Genomic DNA, 10,289 nt, shown 5'->3' on the forward strand with positions numbered 1-10,289 from the left:
CTCACAGGCTAGTGACGTACCGGTACGTCACTTTGCCTGGCCCAGGGCTGACCACCGCAGTATATGTACTTGCGGCGGTCGGCAAGCGGTTAAGGACATTCACAGAGTTGTCCTTTGTTATCTTGGCTGTTTGCTAAGGGTCCTTTGTCCTGTTAAAAGATGAACCTTTGCTTCAGTCTGAGGTCCAGAGCGCTCTAGAGCAGGTTTTCATCAGGGATGTCTTTGTACATTGCTGCATTAATCTTTCCCTCAATCCTGACTAGTCTCCCAGTTCCTGCCACTGAAAAACATCCCCACAGCATGATGCTGCCACCACCATGCTTCACTGTAGGGATGTTATTGGCCAGTTGATCAGAGATGTATAGTAATTAAGTAGAACTACTTCACTACTGTACTTAAGTACCGAAAGGTGGTTTCTGTACTTTCCTGGAGTAGAATTTTTTTCTCCTACTTCCACTTTTACTTCACTACATTTTTTCGATGATTTCAATACTTCTACTCCGATATTTTTTTTTTGTGCTGCATAGTTACTCGTTACAATTATAAAAATTACCACTGCCAGAACAGTAGATGGCAGGTTTCATGAAGTTCAAAAAAATGTGTATAATGTCATGTGTAAATCAGCGCATAGGAAAATAAATGCTACTGTATGTATAAATAAAATGGTCTACATATCTGCTGTTAAGGGGAAAGAGAATCACCCCAACCAAGGAGAGTCACAAGCGTACATAGACCTTTTTTCTGGTAAGAGGCTGATTTTGCTTTTTTCACTGGAAGTTGAGAGCACAGGTTTTGCAGTTTTGTTTCACTGGAAGAGTCTATTTGGATATTATTTTGCACTTACCTTCATCCGCCGGGGGGAAATCCACAAGGTGGTGGGAGTCTGCACCTATTATTTGAAAGAGCACCTGTTTGATTCCTGCACCTTTGAAAATATATAAATCTTGTTATGTCACATATATATGGTATTATGGCATTATATATTGACTTTTTATTGACTTTGATTTCATACACTCTTCCTTTATTTCATTATTGAAATATATTGTTGTATATCACATTGGTTTATATATGATTTTGCGCACCAATAAGCTGTGGAGAAAAAAAACATGCAGGGAAGAGAAGGAGGGATGCTTTTTAAGGGGAAAGGAATTGTGATTGTCCTTTAGGTTAATCATTTGAAATAATAAAAAACAATATGATGTTCAAACTTTTGACTTCTTTCTTTAATAACTACATAACACAGTACTGGTACTTTTACTTTCAGTACTTGAGTAGCAAAATTAAAAAAAAAAAAACTACTTGCAATACTTAAGTACAAAAAATGTTGAATACTTTAGTACTTCTACTCAAGTCACTTTTTGATAGAGCACTTCCACTTCTACTCAAGTCAGTTTTTGATCGAGCACTTGTACTTTTACTCAAGTATGGGTTTTGAGTACTTTATACAAGTGTGCAGTTGATGAGCGGTGCCTAGTTTCCTCCAGACATGACGCTTGCCATTCAGGCCAAAGAGTTCAATCTTTGCCTAATCAGACCAGAGAAATTTGTTTTTTTTGTCTGAGAGGCCTTTTGGCAAACTCCAGGTGGGCTGTCATGTGCCTTTTACTGAGGACTGGCTTCCGTCTGACCACTCTACCATAAAGGCCTGATTGGTGGAGTGCTGCAGAGATAGTTGTTCTTCTGGAAGGTTCTCCTCTCTCCACAGAGAAACACTGTAGCTCTGTGGGAGTGACCATTGGATTTTTGATCATCTCCTTGATTCAGACCCTTCTTCCCCGATCGCTCAGTTTGGCCGGGCTGCCCACTCTAGGAAGAGACCTGGTGGTTCCACACTTCTTCCATTTACAGATGATGGAGACCACTGTGCTCATTGGGACCTTCAATGATGCAGAACGTTCTCTGTACCCTTCCCCACATCTGTACTTCGATACAATCCTGTCTAAGAAGTCTACAGACATTTCCTTGGACTTCATGGCTTGATTTGTGCTCTCACATGCACTAACTGTGGGACCTTATATAGACAGGTGTGTGCCTTTCCAAACCCTGTATAATCAACTGAATTTACCACAGGTGGACTAGAATCAAGTTGTAGAAACATCTCAAGGATGATCAGTGGAAACAGGATGTGCCTGAGCTCAATTTTGAGTGTCATTACAAAGGCAGTGAATACTTATGTACATGTGATTTTTTCCATTTTTTAATACATTTGCAAAGATTTCAAACAAACTTCTTTCACATTGTCATTATGGGTGATTGTTTGTAGAATTTTGAGGAAAATAATGAATTTAATCCATTTTGGAATAAGGCTTTAACATAACAAAATGTGAAAAAAGTGAAGTCCTGTGAAGCATCCGAGCATAAGGAACAAACTATTCAGAGAGAGGAGATACAATAAGACACGTGGCCACTCACTAAAACTTGAGGAAACGCGGTTTAACCTTAAAGTGCGTAAGGGGTTCTTCACTGTAAGAGCGGTAAGGATGTGGAATTCTCTTCCACAAGCAGTCGTATCAGCAGGGAGCATTGATAGTTTCAAAAAACTATTAGATGGACACCTTAAAGACCACAACATACAGGGGTATACAATGTACGGTTAATAGCAAACACACACACACATCATAGGTTGAACTGGATGGACTGATGTCTTTTTTCAACCTCACTAACTATGTAACTATGTAACTATGTAATACTTTCCAGGATGCACTGTAAGTATGAGGTTAGACAGACACAGATGGATGTACTAAAAACATTCATGTTTTTAGTCTTACCTCTATTTTCCTGTAACAGAAGTGTACAGTATGTCTAAATATGACAACGCAGTCCAATATTCACTAGAATTTGACCAGTGCACACTCTCCTGTCTTCCTTCACACTACAAGTCTGCATGAGGATAATTGTGATGAGGGGAGTGGCCATTACTCAGCTATGCCAGCACAGAGCACAAGAATCAGGACAGGAAGCATTTCCCATTAGGGGAATTAATTGTTTTAGAGCCTTTAAAGGAAGAATCCATTAAAAATCAGCAATACAGAACTATAAAGAGGAAAATACATTTCCTTTTAAGCAACGAAGGTAAGGTAAGAAGACTTTGTGTAAATGACTAGAATCTTACAGAAATGTTGGAAGAAACTAAGGAAAAAGTTAAGTTTACCTTTTGGGTTTTGACTCTAGAACCCTATAGATCCCATTTATTAACACATATTACTTCCTGCACAATCCACCCCTCTTAGCAGTGATCTCCAGTACAGCAATAAATCCTAACTCTGACGATGCTGAACAAAACTGAAAAAAAAAATGAAAAAATTTGAGATTTTTCACTTTCCGTGGAAGAGAAATGTCTTCCAGAATATAAACACACCAATTATATACGGTACAGTATGTCCCATAGAATAATAATTAACCCCAGTGGCAAATTATTTTAAAAGAGAAGAAGGGCTAAAGCTCTTTTGGCTCTACTTCTCCTGTGGATCACAGGTATTTACTTATTTCTGCACTTCTGTGACTCGTCCAGGCTCTGGAGAGATCCCGACTTTAATTTTGGAATCAACCCAGATGCTTGACTCAGCCTTTCAGTGAGTGCTCCAGTGAGCACTGGAGGGGCAGAGTTGAGAGCGGGTGACTGCTCACTGAAGACAGGGAACTAAGCAATCAGCAGTCTTTGATCTCTTTGATCTCTTGGGCTTAGGCGTGGTGGGGGACAGATGAAGCATTGGTTCAATGCTTCATCCACCTAGGTGAGAATGTATGTTTGTTTTTTTAATTCCCGCGCCTCTCTTTTAAAGACTAAAAAGGAAGAACTATGACTTCTTGCAAGAACGAAATTACTATTTAGTTAATGACAAGTCTTTCTTACCCTCCCAAAAAACTCAGATAGATAAAGTTTATGTTCTGAAAAAAAAAAGAACTTTAGTTTTGAAGCATTTGGGAACAAGACAGATTTTTTTTTTTTTTCAAATGGATGGCCTTGTCTACTACTACATGATTTTCTGAACTCGTTGCTAGGAATCTTCATCATAACAGGCATATGGATTTACCTCTGTAATGAGGCTTATTAGACCCTCCATGTTGATGGCTTTGTCTATTATTGCATCAAGCTTGTTCTTCCCAGAGGAGCATTACATATTATTTAACAGCCAATCAAACAACATCTACTGAACATCTTATCATAAACATCATATAACTGTATAGTTAGTGTACTACCTATTGTTGGATCAATGATATGGCATTGCTCTTGTAGAAGAACATTACATATCTATATTTAACTCGCCATCTAAACTTTTCACACCAAAAGCAAGGGCTTTTGGGGGGGTATTTTTCAGCTCTTAAAATTTGCTTTACAGAGGTAATAAACGAAATACTAAACCAGCCATTCTCAACCAGGGTTTCGTGGAACCCTAGGGTTCCTCCAGAGGTTGCTAGAGGTTTCTTGAGTTGTGGCTGATTGACCTCCTATCCAATGGTGCCTACATATGTCCTGTATAAATGCTGTATGGCAGAGCCAAGTGCAGGAAAACCAGTGATCATTTTAGCTGTCTATAAGTTTTTCATCCTGTTCACCACTGTAGGGGTGTATTCTTTAATTGCCACAACTTGAATGGAGGCATTCCTTCACAACCACCACAGTAAGTGCCTTATTCTTCAATGGCCACCAATATAAGAGCAATAAAGGAAGATTTTTTCCCCTGGCTCTCTGATGAATGAATTTTAGAAGGGGTTCCATGAGACCTGAAAATTATTTTAAAGGTTCCTCTGGGGTTAAAATGTTGGGAAAGCTGTATTAAACTAACAATACAAACTAAACACTGCATTTACATCTAACACAGGTAAACCATTGGCTTTGACACAAACAGATTAGACTTTTCCAGTATAGCTGCCTTGCTAACCATGTTTTTGCTTTTACGGTTTCCTATTAGTGGGATGATATATTGCACTAGTAACCTCTACCCCATACTACTGACCAAAGTTGGTACCCAAGGCTGATTTGTCACTTACTTCTCATGAAGCATAGCAACAAGACATTTTTTGAAATACTAAAGACCTTTTTTAACCACACATTCTAAGGGCTTACTCAATTCAAACAAGTGTCTCGTACATACCCTAGTGTGGGGTATGCTGCCATCACTCATTAGAACTGCAGAGGCCACAAAGAAGAGTGGTAAAACATCTTCAGCATTACTCTTATCACATATAAACACAGCAAGAAGATGTTTTTAGAAACACTGAAGACCTTTTTACTACTCATCATAAGGGTTTACTCAATTCAAACCAGTATCTTGAACATACTCCTGTTCGGGGTATGTTCCCAACACTAATTAGAAATGAAGAAGCCACTCAGAAGAGTAATAAAACATCTTCAAAAATACTCTCATCTCTCATGAACCATAACAACAAGATGTCCTTAGAAATACTGAAGAACTATTCAACACTCGTTCTAAGAGCTTACTCAATTTAAACTAGTGTCTGGAAGGTACCCCAGTGTGGGGCATGTTCCTAACACTCATTAGAACTGAATAAGCCACCTAAAAAAGTTGTAAAACATCTTCAACATTACTAAACAAGTCAAATTTCACTTTTGACTAAGTAATACTAGCTATACCATGATAAATGAATAAATGAAAACCTTCAAACATCTACCAACAAGATTTCCTCCCCTGACTTCGCAGGTCTGCCCACCTTTAACTGAATGGGGGATCTCACTTTCAATGTTGGTTTACTAATTTTATTTTGGAGAATTCAGGTGAAGGAGTGAGACTTTAAGGAAGGAAAAGCAAAGCTGGGAACTACTACTCAGAGATCTCCCTAGCAGATTCCTTTGGAGATAAAATATTCTGCTGGCTGGCTGATTTAGTTTACCAGTACCTAGAAAACATGAAATATTATTTTCTGGATAAACTCTAAAATGTGATGACTATACCATACACCCTGCATCTACTTGGCACACATGCTTTTTCTTACCTTATGTTGGAATATTGTCATCCGACATCCCAGAAATACTCTTGCAACCAAACAGTCCCATAGGTTTGTGCAGGGATTAGAGCCTTTTATTCCTGAAGGTTCTGTAAAGTGTTCCAGGCACCGTGACGCTCTGTCTGATCTCCGGGAAAGGACTAAAAACTACAACATGCAGATGATGAACTTTTCTCTGCTACACTCCACTCCTATTCACTAGCACTTGCCAAGTTCTCTAATTTGAAGCAACTGCATCTTTTTAAAACAAGCTTGGTCTCCTGAGGAGACTGGTTCTCTTGTTTGAAAGTGAGCGATGTAGAGGGATCTAGCTCCTCTCTCTATCCTCTAACAGTGTATCTGTCTTAATGGTTCTGCTCTCCACTTTGATCCATACAGTCATAGTGAATATCTCACTGAGGGGATCTGCAGCTTTGGCTCCCATTCGGCTGAGGTCAGGAAGTCACCCTAGCAGCTGGGAGGGATTATGCAGTTAGATTTATGCAAGTATAATATGTGGCCAGAATTATGGTTTCATTTATGTCACTTGTTCCTGTGTAGTAAAAACTTTGAATTTCTAATAGAATTATACGCTCCATCATCTATTGAGCTGTTTAAAGAAAATTTCTACTAAGAGAAATATGAAGGTTGCAATTGCTGGCATTCTGAAAATTCTAATTGCTTGGCTGCCTCATGCTTCAGTAATTTGAGTTAGTGACCCAGAACATGTATGCAGAATACTAAAGGTGAATTCCAGCTCAAAAGCTAAATACAAGAGTGAAATATTTAAACTAATTGTAAACTCTCATTTCTTTATTTTTTTAAAACAACAAACATGTTATACTTACCTGCTCTATGAAGTGGTTTTGCACAGAGTGGCCCAGATCCTCCCTTTCTTGGGTCCCACTTCGGTGCTCCTGGCGCCTCCCTCCTGTTGAGGCCCCCCACAGCAAGTAGGCCCATTCAGACACAGAGCTGACAAGGCCCGCCCCCCTCTATCTCCTGATTGGCTGACTGGCTTTGATTGACAACAACGGGAGCCAATCGCGCCGTGCTGCTTTCTTGGCTAATAAGGAGGGGAGTCCTGGGCAGCTGAGACACTACTCCAACATCCCTGAATAAAGATGGGCTCAGGTAAGTATTGGGGGGGCTGAGGGGGTCTGCTGTCCTCTAATGCATAGAATGTATTAAGATAAAAAAAATCTTCAGCCTTTAAAATCCCTTTAAATAGGAGTTGTTTTACCTGCCAAAGAATTTGTTTTTTTGTCCATCCGATCCTAAAATTTACACAACTCTACCACACAGCACAACCCTATGTGGCAAATCAGAAGACCTGACTTTTCTCTGCTCTGCTAAATAAATGCATCAAAAAACACATATGCGTTTTTGCTGTGATTTTGATGCATTTCCTGTGCATTTAAAGTGCGTTTTCTGGGTACCTATTACCCAGCATGCAATGCAGGTGGGAAATATTTTCCTGCGTTTTTTTAGCAAGGTAAAAATGCAGCAAAAAAGCCCTTAAAGCTGATTTCCTGCCTTACCTTGTGTCTTGCACAGGAGTACAAGCTCCTCTCCTGTACTGAAATTGTTTACTCTGATCTTCAATAATGGAGGCTCAGCATCACTTGTTGGTATTTTTTTTGTTAAAAGGTATACTTTATTTTGCATAATAAACTATACAATAAACAAATACATAATTGGGGTACAATCTACCTTGTACTGCAACACAGCGCATAAATACACTACATAACAATAGATTTTCAATCATAGAATAAATACACTCTGTGGTATGATGCCTAATGTGTTGTGCAGAGTAAAAGTACCCCGAACCATCACATCATGCATGACGCTATTTACCCCAAAAACGTTTACTAGAAACAAATTACTGGATACACATTACTGAACAGTGCAAGAAGACTCAAAATCAGTTTATTGCACCAGATCAGGCAGGAACAGGTTGCCAGAGGGTACAGCACATCATTGCTGTTCACTGATGGACGTACTACAGGAGATAACCAAAGGCTGCAAATCTAATACAGGAGATGACCAGAGACTGCCGATCTAGTAAAGGAGATAACCAGAGACTGCAGATCTAGTACAGGAGATAACCAGAGACTGCGGATCTAATACAGGAGATGACCAGAGACTGCAGATCTAATACAGGAGATAACTAGAGACTTCGGATCTAGTAAAGGAGATAACCAGAGACAGCAGATCTGGTACAGGAGATAACCAGAGACTGCAGATCTAGTAAAGGGGATAACCAGAGACTGCGGATCTAGTACAGGAGACAACCACAGACTGCGGAACTAATACAGGAAATAACCAGAGACTGCAAACTGACCCCCTTGTGTGGGTTTCTTCGGAATTTCCCACCCCGAGACGGAATACACGCTTTTGGTGGGTGCCCCCTATGCCCGGATACAGCATGTTCCCCCCTGGGGGTGTCCGGGCATGTGGGAGCAGTCACCACTGCCCTTGGAGGTGCCTTATCCGTCGCACGCCCAATCGTGGTGGAGGTCGCCATGGGGTTTTCTGTTTTGTTTCTTGTTTTTGTTCGTGTTATCCCCATGGCCCGGCACCATGAGTATGGGGACCAAGATTGTCCTCACTTTACTAACCGGTCTACACTGCCTGACTTGTGATGATCTTGTACATTCCTGTACTTCACTGTATGATTATGTTGTGGTTTGTATACGCAACCTTATTCACGGTGCATACTGTTGCTGTTTACCTTGCTTTTCTTTCTGATGCATTTTGTACTGCCTAAAAATGATGTTCACTTGTTATGTCTTACCATTTTTACCTCAATAAAATGTTTTGGAAAAAAAAAAAGAAAAAAAAAGAAAATAACCAGAGACTGCAAATCTAGTACAGGAGATAACCTGAGACTGCAGATCTAGTACAGGAGATAACCAGAGACTGCGGATCTAATACAGGAGATAACCTGAGACTTCAAATCGAATACAGGAGATGACAAGAGACTGTGGAACTTACACAGGAGATTAACTGAGACTGCAAATCTAATACAGGAGATGACCAGAGACTGTGGATCTGATACAGGAGATAACCAGAGACTGCAGATCTAATACAGGAGATGACCAGAGACTGCAGATCTAGTGCAGGAGATAACCAGAGACTGTGGATCTAGTTCAGGAGATAAACAGAGACTGCAGATCTAGTACATTAGATAACCAGAGACTGTGGATCTAGTACAGGAGATAACCAGAGACTGCAGATCTAGTACAGGGGATAACCAGAGACTACCGATCTAGTACAGGAGATAACCAGAGACTGCAGGACTTATACAGGAGATAACTTGAGACTGCAAATCTAATACAGGAGATGACCAGAGACTGCAAATCTAGTACATGAGATAACCTGAGACTGCAGATCTAGTACAGGAGATAACCAGAGACTGGGGATCTACTACAGGAGATAACCAGAGACTGCAGATCTAGTACAGGAAATAACCAGAGAATGCAGATCTAGTTCAGGAGATAACCAGAGACTGCAGATCTAGTACAGTAGATAACCAGAGACTGCAGATCTAATACAGGAGATAACCAGAGACTGCAGATCTAGAACAGGGAATAACCAGAGACTGTGGATCTAATACAGTAGATAACCAGAGACTGCAGATCTAGTAGAGGGGATAACCAGAGACTGCAAATCTAGTACAGGAGATAACCAGAGACTGCAGAACTAATACAGGAGATAACCAGAGACTGCGGATCTAATACAGGAGATGACCAGAGACTGCGGATCTAGTACAGGAGATAACCTGAGACTGCAGATCTAGTACAGGAGATAACCAGAGACTGGGGATCTACTACAGGAGATAACCAGAGACTGCAGATCTAGTACAGGAAATAACCAGAGACTGCAGATCTAGTACAGGAGATAACCAGAGACAGCAGATCTAGTACAGGAGATAACCTGAGACTGCAGATCTAATACAGGAGATAACCAGAGACTGCGGATCTAATACAGGAGATAACCTGAGACTGAGGATCTAATACAGGAGATAACCAGAGATTGCGGAACTAATACAGGAGATAACCAGAGACTGCAGATCTAGTACAGGAAATAACCAGAGACTGCAGATCTAATACAGGAGATAACCAGAGACTGCGGATCTAATACAGGAGATAACCTGAGACTGTGGATCTAGTACAGGAGATAACCAGGGACTGCGGAACTAATACAGGAGATAATAAGAGACTGCTGATCAAGTACAGGAGGTGATCAACTAAGTAACTATTTGAAAATTCTGCCTATCAGCAATGTACAGGTATTTGGTAAGCAGGTCAGGGGTTAGGATAACAGTCTACAAGCAGTCC

The 10,289-nt window shown here is 40.4% G+C and overlaps 1 protein-coding gene across 1 annotated transcript in view; it reads right to left on the minus strand.

Annotated features, from left to right (window-relative positions):
* The window catches only part of C1QTNF7 (C1q and TNF related 7), a 140,875-nt gene extending 134,547 nt beyond the window's left edge, over positions 1–6,328 (minus strand). The window contains exon 1 of the mRNA XM_082271312.1: positions 5,956–6,328. The gene's annotated coding sequence lies outside the window, so the exon portion shown is untranslated. The remainder of the gene's footprint in view (positions 1–5,955) is intronic.
* Positions 6,329–10,289: the final 3,961 nt, after the last annotated feature.

This window comes from Pelophylax lessonae (genome assembly GCF_965119305.1).
Source record: "Pelophylax lessonae genome assembly, chromosome: 1".
Lineage (NCBI taxonomy): Eukaryota > Metazoa > Chordata > Amphibia > Anura > Ranidae > Pelophylax > Pelophylax lessonae.